Genomic DNA, 16,337 nt, shown 5'->3' on the forward strand with positions numbered 1-16,337 from the left:
TGGGTGGTGCCGCCGCCGATCCCTTCCCTACCTCACTTTCAAGCCTGTTTATTTTCCATCACAGGCCTTGCTGAGAGCAGACACCACAGAAAGGTGGTACAGTGTCCTGGTTCCGCGTGCGGGCTCTAAGGCCCACCGCCTGGGTTCAAATCCTGGCACCTGCTGGCTGGGTAGCCAGCACAGCAAGACTTTGCTCAAGAGCAGCGGGACCAGAGTGGCAGGAGATGAGGAAAGCAGGAGCCAGAAGGACCCTGAGGCCATGCTGGGGAGGCTGGATGTAATTGTGCTGGGAAACCACTTGAAAATTTAATACCATAATAAATGAGAGCCATGAATAACATTAGGATCTGGTGAAACCGGAGCAGGTGTAGAGCCAATTCCCAGAGAGAGTGCCAGAACCCACTGCTGGTATGTGAGGCCATTTTACATGGTATATGGATGAACACTTTTCATTTTTATGGTGATAAATTCATTTTAATGTGTGTTATAAAAATACACATAACTAGCCCATGAATTTTGTGATTTTCCATTTATGAGAGTAATATAAAGCCTCTTTTTGAAACAGATACATTTAAATAAAAAAGCAGCAAGTTGGTTTAAAGAAAAATATCAAGCCAGCCACAGGCCAGGAGGCAGGCAGATGGGGCAAACAGCTAGGGAGCAGCGTGGGTGTCACTGGTTTGGGAATTCTGGTCCGTGGGAAAGCTCCCAGGAGCTGTGTGGTCTCAGACAAGGTGCTTGATCTCTCTGAGCTGTTGTCTCTATATCTGCAAAATTAAGGCAGAAGCTCCACCTTGGTGAGGATGAAATGAGGTCTGTTTGTTTCCTCCTTTCCAGACCAGTCTGCTCCCCATGCCTACCCCCACCCCCACCCTCGGGCCTCTGGGAGGAGGCACAGTCTGGACTTGAGTCCTGATCTATCTGATCCTGGGTCCTGACCACCGTCTCCCTCCCAGAAGCACCAGAATTCTAATTGATCATTAGTTCCAGGCTGAGTAGCCTGCCTCCAGCACATGCAGGGGGGCCCTGGATGGGAGGGGGAGGCTCAGTCACTCCCTATGGGGTGGAAGCCCATTCCTCTTTATTTGGATCCCCTCCAAGCCTCCTGAGGAAGGGATGCTTGTTATCCCAAGTGTCAGACCCCTTGGCCAAGGTCACAGAGGTCAGCAGAAGAAAGAGACCCACATCCTCATTCCTGGAACTTGCGAATCTGTGTTACCTTACATGGTAAAGGGACTTTGCAGGTGTGATTAAGACTCTTGAGACGGGAAGATTATCTTGGAACGTGCAGGAATATCCAGGGCCAAATATAATCCAAAGGGAATCATCGAAACCTAATCATAATCATCATCAGAAAATGTAATCATAAGTGAAAGAGGGAGGCAGGAATACTAGAGTCAGATAGAGCTTGGAAGATGCTAACCTGCTGGCTCTGAAGAAGGAGACAGCCAAGAACGCAGGCAGCTTCTAGAAGGTGGAAAAGGGAACAGATTTCCAACCGCCCCCCCCCATCCAAAAGGCACCCCACTGACACCTGATGCCTGCCTCTCACTGGTGTTAGCCCAGTGAGAGCCAACTCTGACTTCTATCCTCCGGAACAGTCAGTCAGGTCATCAAATTGTGTTGTTCAGGCCACCGAGCTTCCGGTCATTTGTTACAGCAGCGACAGGAAAGGCATACTGCCCCGCCCTGGACGCTGGCTCTCCCTGACACCCCGCAGAAGCCACAGTCCCCATCCTCACGCGTGCAGCCTCCGGCCCCCTCCTGCAGACCTTGGGCGAGTCGTGGACTTCTCAGCCTCCGCTTCCCTCCTGCCACGTATCAGACCATGATGACACCCTTCTCATTGTGAGGATGACCTAAGGAACTGCCATGTGGGTGGCAGCCCCTGTGTCCCTTACTCCCCTTCTGCCCTTTTCCGTGACAAAGGACAAGTTTGGGCTTCTCCAGACTTCCTTCTAGAGCCTCTGTAAACTGGTGGAAAGCCTGCCAACTTGAGACCTCCCAGGGTCCAGAGCAGAAGGAGCCGCTCCACATCCCTGCAGTGGCGGCCCGGCGGGGAAGTACCTGCTGGCGAAGCCGTCCTCCTGAGTGTCACCTCTGACTGACAAGGAGACCTGCCAGGATTCCCATGTCCTGCAAAGTCACCTTTTGTCCGGAAAACCTCTGTACTTTCAGCTTCTTGTCCTGCTTCATAATCCCCAGCCACGGCCTATTCACATTTCAGCGGACTTCCCGGGCTTCGCGCTTTCCTCAAAGGCAGGGTTACTGGTGAGCTTCTTTGCTAAGCCAGAACATCACTGGGACTTCCCTCTTCACCTGCATGCCTGGAGGTAAAAATAAAACCCACCACGATTCCACCAGCCGTTTCATATCCAAACAAGGAGTAGGGGAGCCTCATCCTTTCCATTAACTTGAAGTGCTTGGGAGGGCTGGCTCGGCTTGTACTAAGGACTCAGCAGTGGAGCTATTTTGATGGGATTGTTGCACCGGATTATTCCCATCATTAGCTAAGCCCCTTCTCAGCTTGTAACACAGCTGAGCCGCCCCCAGCCCCAGTCTGGAGAGGAAGGTGGCAAAGAGGTGTCCATCAGCCCCTGGCAGGTCCAAGAGGGCAGTGGCCTGTCACGGCACACACAGCAGGCCAGCAACCGAACCAGGACGGGGGCCTACCTGAGGCTGCTTGGGAGGCGCGTGCTCTCTTCCCCAGGGGGCTCCTGGGGATCCTCTGCAACTCACCCAGGCCAAGAGTCAAGCTTCCTGCCAGGCCACCAGCCTGTAATTCTCTCCTGGCTGCTCTCACCATCTCGCCCACTGTTGACATTTGGAGCTGGGACCTGCAGGGCCAAGGTTAATGGCCTGGAAAACATGAGAAAACACCCAGTACTTGCTCCCTTCTCCTTCCTCTGCCACCCTGCCTGCTCACCAGGGGCTGTGGCGCCTACACATGCAGCCTCGGGGTGCCTCCCCTGCACCCCTGCCCTGCGGAGGGGAGCCAGGCCTTGGCCTCAGAGGATCAGCCTGGCAAGGACAGCCTGCAGGCCTGGGCTCAGGGAGAACGGGCCCCATCAAGGAGGCTGCTGCAGCCAAGCAATCAGAGGTCACAGGTTGTACCCAGGGGCCTAGTCATGCCCTGTCCTGCTCCATCGAGCTGCCGCAGGCTCCGCAGGCAGAAGGCCCCCAGGTGAGCCCCCAGGCACGAGGCTCCCGGTGATGGCGCCACAGTCAGAGAAGGCACTGGCTGTAAAAGGATGCAGACCCATGCCAGTGCCCTCCAGCTGAATACCAGCACCTCCCTCCTCCCAACTGTTAACTGTGCCCTTGGAAAGCACCTCGTAGATCCAGGTCCCTACAAAGTTGGTGCTAGAGCAGCACACCTGCCATTAATACCACAGTAAAAATGACCTCACCGGGGCATTTCCCCCAGATCGGGGATTTTTACTTGATCAAATGAAAACAATAACAACCAAACAACAAAAGTGACAGGTCCTGCTAAGGGCCGAGGCCCTGGAAGAGGTTTAAAGGAAAAGGAAAGCAGAGAGAGAACTACTATTTATGATTCTGGCCAATGCACTATGAAGGGGCTTCTGGGAAATCTCCAGTTATCCTGATTAAGAAGGGACAGATTCCACAAGTATCTGCCCTTCTGCACTTTGTCCTAACTCCCCTATTCCTGCCATGGATGTCAGCACAATGCCTGGAGGGGCAGCAGCTATTCTGGAAGCATGAGGACAAAAGCCATACTCGAAGGATGCTGGAGGAGAGAGACGGAGCCCTGATCCCTGATAGCTTCACGAAGCCTCTGTACCGGCCCTGAACCCTCTTCCTCTGGACTCCCTGTAATATGAGAAAAGGAAACCCTACCCATTCTTTTTCATCCAATATCCATGAATATCCATCAACAAGAGGCTTGTGTTTGGTGCTTGGGACACAGCAGTGGGCCAGACAGACAGGGTCCCTGCTCTCATGGGGTGAATATTCTGGTGAGGGGATAATAAAACAGAAACAAGGCCAGGTCAGCAAGGGGTAATTCTCACCTTGCTCTGCCGCCCAAGCTAGCCTGGCTTCTGGTCTTACCTGGAAAACAGATTGGCTATGGGGTCTGGGGTGGTCCCCTCTTGCTCTAACCTGTCTCCCTGTCTGAGACATTGAGGAGGGGTCCACAGCCACATTCTCTGAGCCTCAGCACCGCTCGGCCAGGCCCCAGGGCCAGGCCAGGTTACCTTCACCCTAGTAGTGACACCCTGGGCCTGGACGCCCTTGCCCCTGACCTCACTGTGTGTGGCTGGCCTAAGACTCCTGGGCACTGAGTAAAGAGCTGGGGTCCCCAGGGGGCTGGCCCAGGCCTCCTGATTGCCACCTTTCAAAGGCCATCAATAAATCTCAACCGATTGCTAAAGGCTCCGTCCCTGCTGGCTATGGGCTGAAGAGGCCAGGTGGCAAGGTCTCTGCCTGCCAGTACTGGGCCCGGCCCCGGGCGGGTTGGGAAGCCAGGCCACCATAAGGCGGCCCTGCTGGACTCTGCAGCCACCACCGCTGCTGTCCCCAGGGCCACCCACCCTGCTCTGGGGACCCAGGTGCGGCCAGTCACCTGCCCAGGTCTGCTGCTGAACCTGACCACCCCCAACACACCCCGGCATCCACTGTGCACTCCACATACCTCCAACACAGCCCTCTGGGTGGGGGCCTCTCGAGCCTCCCCACTGCCCAGCATCTCTGTCTTCTCACCACTGCCTCCCTCCCCTTCCTGCCAGTCACCAAGCCCTGTGGATCCACAGTCCCTTCCACCTCCTGAATCCTTCTACTTGTCCCTGTTCCCACGGCCAGGGCCCAACCACCACCTTCTTCCCCGGACCTCGCTGTGGAGAGAGGCCAGGGGCCAGACGAGGAGTCCCTGGGCTGAGCAAGCTCTGGGAGCAGGGAAAGCGTTTCCTTAGCTCGCAGGCTTCAAAGCAGGACCTAGGGTCAGACATGGGCCTCAGGGCCCTCTGTCCACCTCTGAATGTCTGAGGAGCAGGTGCACAGTGAATCTATTTATAGCAATAGTGTCAGAATCAGCGATCAGTGAGCACACGTATAGTAATAGCATCGCGGGGCAGGTAGCAATCCCACCTCTTAGCACTGTTCCTTCGTCCACTCGTTGGTTAGAACAATACCATCTCTTGGAAGAATTCTATTCTATTCTTCAACGATTCCAGACACTATGGGATGCCTAGGTGGCTCAACGGTTGAGTGTCTGCCTTTGGCTCGGGGCGTGATCTCAGAATGCCTGGATCGAGTCCCGCATCAGGCTCCCAGCATGGATCCTGCTGCTCCCTCTGTCTGTGTCTCTGCATCTCTCTGTGTGTCTCATAAATAAATAAAATAAAATCTTAAAAAAAAAAAAAACAAAACTCCAGATACTGGACAAACAAGGAGGCCACTTAGGACACATGCTTGCCCCAAAGGCCACTCCACCCCCCCACAGGCTGCCCAAGTGTCCGCAGTCCCCCACTGGGCTTGTGAGGCTGCCCCTAGTGAGATGCACCTGTTCAGCCTCTGCTGCTGCATCCACAGGGGCCTGCAGGGCAAGGGAACCTGAGTCCTCTCAGGTGTCCCCCTCGGTGCGGGTACATGAGTCTGACCAGGGACTGCATCATCATTCATTTTAAGAAGAGTGTGTAGAAAAAAAAAAAAAAGAGTGTGTAGAGTCTCTATCATCTGCCAAGCTTTGGGGATGGAATAGTGAACAAGACGAAGGTGCTGCCCACAAGGGGTCACCACTTGAACAGGGTGCCTGCTAGGTCTCAGCCCCCACTTGTGAAAGTCGGAGTGAGGGCCTCCTGTCCCTTCTGCGCGGCCTCAAGGTTGGGCCAGGCCAGGCCGCAGGTGGCCGCTCCAGTGACTTGGCCAAAACCCAACTGGGGCAGACAAAGGCCAGGAAGAGTCACCACATTAGTAAGAGCAGCACAGGGCCGGGGAACAATACCACTTCTTAGTAAAAGGCATAATCGAAATGGCACCTGTGATCTTAAAATAGCTGTCCCCCCAGTTGCAGGGGTGTCAGGTGTAGGGGAAGTCCGTAGACCCTGGAAGGGCGCAAACCCAGCTTCACTCCTCACCTTTGCCCCTGGTAAGCTGTGTGGCCTAGGGCCAGTCTCATCACCTCTCTCGGTTTCCTTGTCTGTAAAATGGGTATAACAACAGGTTGGCCTTTCTTGCAGAAGTATTATAAAGATTAAGATAATGGGGGCGCCTGGCTGCCTGTCAGTTGAGCGTCTGGCTCTTGGTTTTGGCTTGGGTCCTGATCTCAGGTCAAGGGATCAGGGCCTGCATTGGGCTCCACACTCAGCATGGAGTCTGCTTGGCCCTCTCCCTCCCACTCTGCTCTTCCACCCCCCACCCCCCCACCCCTACTCTATGAGGCGTCTATCCCTACCCCCTCCCATCACCTTCCCCCTGCCAGACATATTCTTAAAGGCTGATTCTGAACAAGCCCTGTCTGGCTCAAGGACTTTCAGTGACTCCCCCATAGCCTGTAGGACCCGTCCTCTGGCAGCCACTAATTAGGGGCTGCTACTCTGCACCACCCCAGTAAAGCCAAGGCCTCAGACATCTCCCAGATCCTCCAAAGTGGGGCAGCTCCGGGGCCCAGAGCCCCTGCACAAGCTGTCCCCAACTCCCCAAAGACACCTTGGCCATGAGGGCTGGGGGATACAAGCCTGAAGATGTCGCTGGTTTCCCCAACCTCAGCTCCACCCCATTCCCCTAAAACCCCACTGGAGGGAAACGTGGGGGTGTTTGTGGTCGGACAAGTGTACTATTTCCCATGGGGCTAATCTGATGTTGACATTTTCCACCCCACCCCTCAGCTTTGCTTTGCTAAGCAGCTCGGCTGTGTGCTCCTGCTGGGGAGGACGGGACGGGGCGAGCTCTGCCCCCAAGGGGGTTCCCAGGGATGACAGCAGGCAGTGCGGAAAGGGCAGCTTGGCAGAGCACGTTGGGAGGGTTGGCTTTCCACATGCCTCATCCCATCTAACCCCGTGAAGGTTGGCTCTTGTCCCCATTTTATGGACTAAAAAACTGAGGACACCGGGGGTGAACTGGTTTGCTGGGCTTACATTCAGAACTGAGGTTTGGGCTTGACCTGCTTTCTACTTTCCACCACACCACAGGATCCCCTGATGCTCAGGACTAAAAAGAAATGTTGAGATCCATGCAGGGTGTGCAGGGTGCAGATCTTCTCCATCTTCTCTACCTCTCCATTTCCCTCTAAACAATGCCTGAGATGATCCTGTTAGCCCTTCTCCCTACAGGTAAAGGAATACCCTTGCCATTAACTTTATTTTTATCTTTTTATTTATTTATTTGAGAGAGAGAGAGAATGAGCAAAGGGGGGCAGAAGGAGAGGTAAAGGGACAAGCAGACTCCTGGCTGAGTGTGGAACCTGACATGGGGCTCGATCCCAGGACCCTGAGATCACCACCTGAGCTAAAGTCAGACACTTCACCAACTAAGCCACCCAGGCACCCCCCCCCCCCGACTTGTTTTTTAAGAAAAGATTGATTGATTGGTTGATTTTTTTTTTTTTAGAGGAGTGTGTGTGTAAGAGTCAGGGGAGGGCCAGGAGAGAATCCCCAAGCACATTCCCCACACTGAGTGTGAGCCTGACACAGGGCTCCATCGTACAACCCAGGAGATCACAACCTGAACCGAAACCAAGAGTCGAAGACCCAACCGACTAAGCCAACCAGGAGCTCCGCCATTCACTTTTTAAGTTGATTTTGAATAGATAACAAATGTATGTGATATAAAATTTAAAGAACATAAAAGAACATAAAGTGAAAAATGAGTGTTCAACTCACCCCCGTCCAACAGCTACCCACCCCATCAGCCTCCCTTGGGGTAACACTATTACCAGGTTTCGGGTGTTTCCTTCCAGAGATTACTGTGCATATATAAGCACATCCATATATATACCATTACCAGAAATAGTACCATACCTTATTTACAGATGTTGTGCACCATGTGTTTTTCACCAAAAAATACTTTTGGAGCTTGCTCTGTATAAGTATATGAAAAGCATTCCTGGTCTGTATTAGGGCTTCCCCTCGACTGACTGTCTCATAACTAAAAAACCGTTCTTTCCTTTTTTTTTTAAAAGATCTTATTTATTTATTTATTTATTTATTTATTTATTTATTTATTCATGAGAGACAGAGAGAAGCAGAGACACAGGCAGAGGGAGAAGCAGTCTCCACGCAGGGAGGCCAATGTGGGACTCGATCCTGGGACTCCAGGATCACGCCCTGGGCTGAAGGCAGGTGCTCAACCACTGAACCACCCAGGCGTCCCCTAGATAACCTTTCAGGGATATCCAGTAGATATTAGATTGCTCTCCATTCTTTTTCAGTTACAAATCAGCAATAGATACCATTGTATATGCACCGATTTCACGCTGTTCAAGGACATGTGCAAAACAAACCCCTAAAAATTGAATTACTCACTTAAAGGGTACGAGTGTGCCAACTTTGATCATTATGGGCAAATTACACTTCACAGAGGTTGTACCAACACTTACTCCCACCAGCAATGTAAGAGTGCCTGTTTCCCACATCCTCATCAACACAGTGAGTTATCAAACTTTTAATCTTTACCAGTATCATAGATGAAAAAACGGCTTGCATTGCAGTCAATTCATTTTATAAGTTAAGAATATCTTCATGGGTTTAGGAGCCATTTGTGTTTCTTTTTCTAAAAACTGTCTGGATCCTGTGCCGATTTGAGGGGTGGTAGTGGTCTGTTTCTTATTGATTTGAAGGTACTCTTTACATATTAAGGAAGTTCATCTTTTGTGAGTAATATAAGTCACAAATATTTTTACACAGTTTATCTTTTGATATACCAGCAAGTTTTTTTCACCATTTTTAAAGGATCCTTGAATGTGTTGATATTTTGTTATAGTATCTGTTACGATGTCAGATTATAAAAATATTCCTGTTTTTTTTTCCTAGTGCTTTTATGCTGTGTTTCTGAGTCATTTCCTCTTTTGAATTACTTGTGTATTACTGGTTTGTACCATTTTTTCAGGCCGTGATCATGCTGTCTCTTCTTCCTATTTGTGTGTTAGTCTGGATTGGAGGCTGAACCAGGCAAGGGAGAAGCTAGGTACAGAGTGGGTGTCCTTAATGTTTGTCCCCAGGCTGTCTGTGTTCCTGGAAGGGAAGGAGTACGGGAGGCCATGTGTTGTGCAGGGAAGAGCCCTATACCAGAAACCACTCCTGCCTTCCTCCCCTTGTGTCCTGACTTGCTCTTCTATGCCTCAGTTTATTCATTCATGAAATCAGACATTCTTCCCTCATGGATATTCAGTAGTTGCACGTGGAAGGCCATTAAACAGAAAAAGCAGAGAGACTGCAGAAGGAAGAACAGTAGGGATCTCCAAACCAGCTCTGCTCCTAGGTCACTGTGCGACCTGACCCAAACCCCTCCTCTTCTCTGGGCGTCAGGATGAGAAGGCTGTCCTAGATGCTCTCACCAAGCTCCCCTCCTGCTGCTGTTCCACTGCTGAGCTATTTATTCATTGAGTCTGGAGGCTGCTGTGCAGCCTGGGCTGTGGCAATCAGGGAAGACCTCCAGGAGGAGGCAGGCCTCCAGCCAGGCTCTGATGTGCTGAGACCTGAGTCTTGGATGCAGCCTGGGAGCCAAATTGAGAGGGAGGCTGTGTGCCGAGCCCCTGCTTTGTAGCACACAGGCTTACCTTATTGGCCTACCCTCACAACATCCCAGAGATTCGGAAAGACTGGATTCCCATTTTACAGATGAGAAAACCGAGACTTTGAGAGCCTGAGCAGTTTGCCCAGGATGCTCCAGCCAGTACGTGGTAGAGCTGCAGTTCAAATGCTGGCTTAGGATGAGCAGGAGCTTTTTCTTGGCTTCTCTGGGGGCCCTGGCCCAGGGTGTGGACAGTGGTTGGCAATCCGTGGCTCCTCTTCAGGGCAGGAGGGTAGGTGGGGGAATGGCCAGAGCCGGGAGACAGGAAGCCAAGGGCAGGAGGTGGGCGGGCAATGTGCACAGCCCCACAGCTGGCCCCACACGGAGGCTGGAACAGGGACATGTTACTCCCAGGCTGGCGGGGCCCACGGCGGGGTTTCCCTGGGCCTGGATGCCACAGCCCCCGCCAGGCCTCCGCCGGCTCCACTGGGGCCAGGTGACAGGGAGAGAAGGCGGGGGTCTGTCCCTCCGCCTCAAGCCAGCTACTCGGGAAAACGATCAGCGGGGCCTGTGCCCCATGCTTCCTGTGGCTGTGGCCCGGGACTGCCTTCACCGGGGCCCTCTGCGCCCTCCCATCCCGCAGCCCCCGACCTCCTTGGCCCGCCCCTCGCAGTTGCTCACATCACACCCTCATCCCCACACCTGCCCCCTGACTCCGTGAGTGTGACCCTCTGACCCAGCGGGGTGGAAACGCTGAGGGTCAGAGTGTACAGTGGGCTGGGAGAGGGGACATTTGAGGGAAGCTGGCAAGAGTCCCAGAGTGGCAGTGATGCCCCAGAGCCCCACGGTGAAACGGACTAGAACTCAGGATCCCCAACCCCCACTCCTGTGCTCACTCACCTACCTTCTCTGCTTCCCAGATGCCCTGGGGCAGGGGGAGAAGCAGAAAACCCCAAAGGAAAAGAAGGGAGAAATCAATGTTCTTCTGATGGCTGGTCCTGCAACTCACCCGGCGACCCAAGGCAAGTCCCTGCCCCCCCCAGGACTCAGTTTCCCTATCCACATGCAAGGAGGTTGGACCAATGACAGAGGGGGCTCCTGGGAACAACTCAGTCCACCTCTCCTTCTCCGGCCCAGAGACCACAGAGGACAAACGGCACGTTCCCCGGGCCTATTCCACTCAAGCTAATATTGACCGAGGGCTGTTGCCTTTGGCCTTGTGCGGGGGCTGTGTTTGCTCTGGCGGGACCCCCAGCCAGGCCTGTGCCCCTCTGGGCTTCAGCTGTGCTGGCCAAGGCGGGAGGGGCCAGGTGGAGGAAGCGTGCCCCACAGGCCGGGAGGCCAAGCAGAGTCCATGAGAGGTCCAGGGCCCAATCCCATGACCCACCCCCCCAGTCCCAGCTTTGAAAGCTTCTAGTGTATTTAAAAAAATAAATAAGAACTGCCCAAACATCGTTATAAAACATCTGGGGTTTTTTTGACGTTGTGTTTCATAAATGAACACTCTGAGCACGCATCTAACACACGCGCCTCCGTGCCCCCGCAATGCAGTCACTGTGTGTCCTACCTCGTTTGGGAATCACATGGAAAACTTAAAATTTAGCCCCTTCCTTGGAGAAAAGCTGGTTGCAGAGCGGGGTCCAGGGACAGGACAAGATAACAGGACGCCTTTTGGTGCCAGAAAGTTAGGAAGTGTTGGAGAATGGCAGGGACGCAGGAGGCAGGCAGCAGGCAGCATGAGGGCCTCCCCAGTCCCTTTGGAGCAGCAAAATAAAAAAATGTTAGTAACACACGATGATGCCCTGAACAAAACCAGAAACCATGAAGTTCACATTGATGTGAATAAACGAGCACATGAATTAAAAGTCTGATGAGGGGGCAGCCCAGGTGGCTCAGCGGTTTAGCACCCGCCTTTGACCCAGGGCATGATTCTGGAGACCCAAGATCAAGTCCCACGTCAGGCTCCCTGAATAGAGCCCGCTTCTCCTTCTGCCTGTGTCTCTGCCTCTCTCTGGGTGTCTCTCATGAATAAATAAATAAAATCTTAAAAAAAAAAAAGTCTGATGAGGAAAGAGCAATGTACATGGTCTCAAAGTCCCTCCCTGCAAGATGCTTTCTCCTTGTGGAGGGAGAAGGAGTAACGGGGGGCACAGGCGGACCCCAGTCAGTGGATCCAGTGACTGTGGATCCATCGGCATCACAGCGTTGTTTGTGGGGACAATGTCCCCGAGAGTAGGAAAGAGATGCTGCAATATTCAAGGGCGTAGGTGACCACGGTAGCAACTTGCCCTCAAATGCTCGGGAGGGACATAGCTTTTCATGCTGTGCTTGCAAGTCTCCTATACATGTTGAGGTTGTTAGGAAAGAAGAGGGTGGGCAGGGGTGGAGGGGGCATGTCATGACTCGGTTTCCAGCCGGGATACTCAGAGGAGGCCAGGAAGAGAAACAAGCCGCCTTGAAAGAAGCTGCCTCCTCCTGGCCCCTCACCTCCCTCTGCGTTCAAAGCACCTCCAGCAGAGAAGAGAAGAAACGGATGTCCAGAGAGGGCACAGCCCTGCCTGAGGCCACACAGCCAGGGGGGCACCGGGCACCAGCAGCTACTTTCTTTTTGCGTTTCTCGCTCCACACTCAGGCTTTCTCATGCCCCCTGAGGGATCTTGGGCAGCAGCGGGTCCCACGGGGCTGACAGCAGACAGAGACGGGAGTGTCAGCCCTCCCTCTGCCTTGACTTGCACACCTGCTAGGTCAGCTTGGTCCCTTCTCTAGACCTCCACTCCCCACGTGGTCCAAGGTACAAGCTCAGCCTCTCTGATGCTCTTGCTAGTGGCTTTCTACAGCTGGGACCTGGGGACTTGGGTTTGGCCACTCGGGCCTCTGACCTGCTGGACAACCTGGGCCAGGTCACTTAACCTCTCTGTGCGTGCTTCCTCGTCAGCACGTGGTAGGATAACATGTTGAAACACCCACCAGTGCCTCTCCCCAGAATTTCCTGGGCCCCCCTACACCGCACCCCCGCGAGGCCCTGACCACCCCCACTCAGTCCCATGCCCCCAGCATGCTGCTGACTTAAGGAATAACACAGAAGAATGCAGACAACACAGGAGCCCAGTTTCCTGGCTTCTGAGTTTCCAAAGTCCAGACCCTGCCTTAGTGCAGAAAATGTGGAAGTCCGTGCGATGAGCCAGAGAGGCCCCCCTGCCCTTGAGACCGGGTGGACTTCCAAGCTATGGAAGAGGCAGGCAAGGAGCAACAGAGAGAGCTGGGGGGCTGGGGGTCCCGAGCCCCCGCTGCAGTCAGAGTTGTCCAAATGGCTCTGGAGACCCAAGACAGAGGCTCAGGATGTGATGAGGGCAGAGGTGCCACCGGCGCAGGAGCCAGGGACATGGCCCTTCTTGGGAGCAGATCCTCAGCCAGAGCCCCGGCCCCTGCAGGTGCCCAGAGAGCTCTCCCCTCAGAGGGGCAGGTGCAGTGCAATGCCTCCCCGGCACCCTTGGCAGCATAGATGCAGCACTGACCAGGGAGCTGGTGGCTCTGAACACAACGTTGTGATCAGGAACGAGGGAGGACCCAGCAGGACCCTGCAAGGAGGAGACAAGAGCAGGGACCACACCCAGGGGAAGCCAGGAGATGACGACGTCGGGGTCTAATGGGCCCCCCTTGGCCAGCGTCTCAGCGCCACCTAAACCCCCAGGCCTTCCACAACCCTTGGGCTAGGGGACCAAGAATGACCAAATGGATGATGATGTTTTCATGACTTCGGGGGGGTGAAGACATCAAATAGGAATTAAGGTCACTTCAGAAAATAGAGAGCTGCCTTCCTCACACGTCTCTGCTTGCAAATCACAACCACCTCCCAGCACACAGATGGATGGGAAAGCGAACAGCCCAGCGGTGTGCTTGGAGCAGCCTCCCCGCGTCCCCCTGCCCCGGCTGGTGAGGCCGGCGGGGCCCCAGCGTCCCTAACTGTGCTCAGCAACCTTCTCAGCCACCGCGGAGGTGTTTCCCATGGAAACTGGCAAACACCAGCAGTCAGTGATAATTGCTGCAGTTGGCTTTGTCTTTCAGAGAGATCCTGTTTACCAGCACATCCTTGGATAGGATCTGCCCCCACCCAGGGTGGTCACGGGCATCAAGTAAAATTATGCGGAGTGCTCCGCACCCGGCCTGGCACGCAGCAGATGTTTTGTAAGTGGTGGCTGCTGTCGGGGCTGTTGCCCTAACACAGGGAGGCCTGGCCCCAGCTCCAGGCCTTGTCCCTTCCCTGTCTTACTGCTAGAGGAGAGCTGTGGTGGTGGGGGGGGGGCTATGATCAAAGCTGTCCTATGTGAGGGACCCCCTGAGAAAGTCTTTTCTTGAGGATGCTGCACTAGAAGATTCGCGAGTATGCAGGGGCACAGGGGAGGCCCTCCCAGGCCAGCTGGAAGGACCAGTCTTTGGGCAGGACCCAGAGAGACCTAGCAGCAGGGTAACGAGCCCCTGATGGTCATGGTCGGGGCAGCAAAGCCAAGAGGGAGAGGCACCCCCGGACACCTGGGCACTCAACTGTAGCCAACTTCATAAGGGCAAGAAAATTGCAGAGTTGTTTTGCCCCGTCCCATGGGCTGTGTCTGTGTTTGTCATCAGCCAACAAGAACACGGTTTCCTTCCCGGATCTTGAGGCCTATCGAATGCCCCGTCACACACCGTGGAGGCCTCGCAGCCAGGTGACACCGGGATTGTTTATGTTATTTTATTTTTATTATTTAATTTACTTCGGTTCAGGATGCCCCGGCCCGGCCCAGAGACCACATTGCCATTAATAGATCACGACACTTCAGGATCCTGGGCCCACTCCACCCAGACCGGGCTTAGGGAATCCAAGGCCTATGCCGGATTCCAGCCACGGACCAGCCCAGCAGAGTGGTAAACGAGGGTGGGCGGGGGACTTCAGGCCTCGCCGGTTGGGGGCGGTTTCTTTGGATGAGGGCAGACAGCACTGGCCAGGTGTCCCAAAATAACTCACGTGGCCAGGGCAGGGAGCCAGTCCCTCCGTGGAAAATTTAAATTAATTCTTCTTGGCTGCAGGTCCGGGCCTCCTGGTGGGCCACCGGGAATCACCTGATTGCTGTGGCTCTGATGGTTCCAGAAGCCCAAGGAAGCCAGTCCCTGGGGTTCTGGGCTCGGTCACGTAGCCAGAGGTCATGACATGCCCACAGGAGGACAACCCAGCTGCCAACACTTCCAGCATTGTTCAGAAGGGGAAACTGAGCCCAGAGAAGGCAAACAAAAACCCTAAGAGCAGAAGGGAGGTTTCTCCAGGCCTTGGAGGTGCCGGGCCCTGCGCTAAGCACAAATTCACACCGCACAGAGCAACCCCACGTGCCACCCGGCAGACCACAGGGCGCTCCAGGCACAGATCTCCTTTCATAGCAGAAGGCCACCCTCGGGTCACACGGTGGGATGGGGGCAGAGTCAGGGCTGGACCCGCGTCCCTGGTCGTGAGCGGCGTGCCCTTTCCAGACCCAGGGCTAGAGGAGCCAAGAACAGACCCCGGGGACCCCAGCACCGGCCTCCAGTATCTGCCCTTGGACCTCAGATGCAAAGGGTCTGGCCTCAGGAATTTCCTCATTCCCCACACTCCTGAGGGAGGAGAGAGCCTGGGGCCTCGGAGTCAGAGATGGAGCCGCTCCCAGCTGCGCTCGCGGCTTGCTGATCGTCATGGCCAACGCCATGGCCAACACCGCCGAGTCCCCCCCTGCCAGGTGCAGCAGCTCAATCCCTCAACACTCAGAAGGAAGCACTGGTATTATCATCCCCACTTTACAGATGAGGAGACTGGGGCACAGAAGGTAAGCGACTTACTCAAGGTCGCCCGGTATTAGGGGCCAGTCCAAAAGGTCTGCTCATTGGGGACCTGGCCCTTTCTCCACCAGAGACCCTACATGCCCCAAAGCCCCCATCCCCTTAACCTTCCCCAGGATCTCCAGCACCAAAGACCAGGCCTGGCCCCTCTGGCCCGCAGGGATTCAAGTGAACTGGGGCCGCTCCAGGGGCCCTGGCAGGGGCAGGGACTGGGTAACCAGGGGAACACAGGCCCATTTCATCCCCTTCTCAGCCAACTGGACCCTCCCTGTCCCCCTGGACCCACTGGGGACTTGGGGTTTGCATACATCTGATTAGCATAAATTAGCAGCTGCCAGCAAGAGGGAGGAATGCTGCATTCCAGGGGGGCCCAGTCCTGTTTTTGGAAAAGTTATGGAGTTCTGCTGAGGGCTCCCCTTGTTCAGAGGCCACTGGATGGCGGACTGGTGTTTGTGTACCCAGCAGAGGCCCACCCCAGCCCCTGGTGAGCCCGTGGCCCACAGGCTCCAAGGATAACATAAAGGGAAAGAGCATGATGCCCAGGAAGGGGGCACGATGCCCCCAAGGAACATGGTGTCTGCAGACTCCAGACCCTCACTCAGGGCTCCAGACACACCGGGAGAGACCTCTGTCCCGGGTAGTGGGGTCTGCAGGGGGAGGGAACCAATGGCCTCCCCCAGTTTGTCCAGCCGGGGAGCAGGCCAGGGCTACATCCACAGAGCCCTTTCAGCTGGGCACACCAACCCCGTTCCTTCATGATGAAGCATGTCCACACTGATTTCCCAAGAAAAAGGAGGAGGGTC

This window comes from Nyctereutes procyonoides, unplaced genomic scaffold (genome assembly GCF_905146905.1).
Source record: "Nyctereutes procyonoides isolate TBG_1078 unplaced genomic scaffold, NYPRO_anot_genome, whole genome shotgun sequence".
Classification (NCBI taxonomy): domain Eukaryota; kingdom Metazoa; phylum Chordata; class Mammalia; order Carnivora; family Canidae; genus Nyctereutes; species Nyctereutes procyonoides.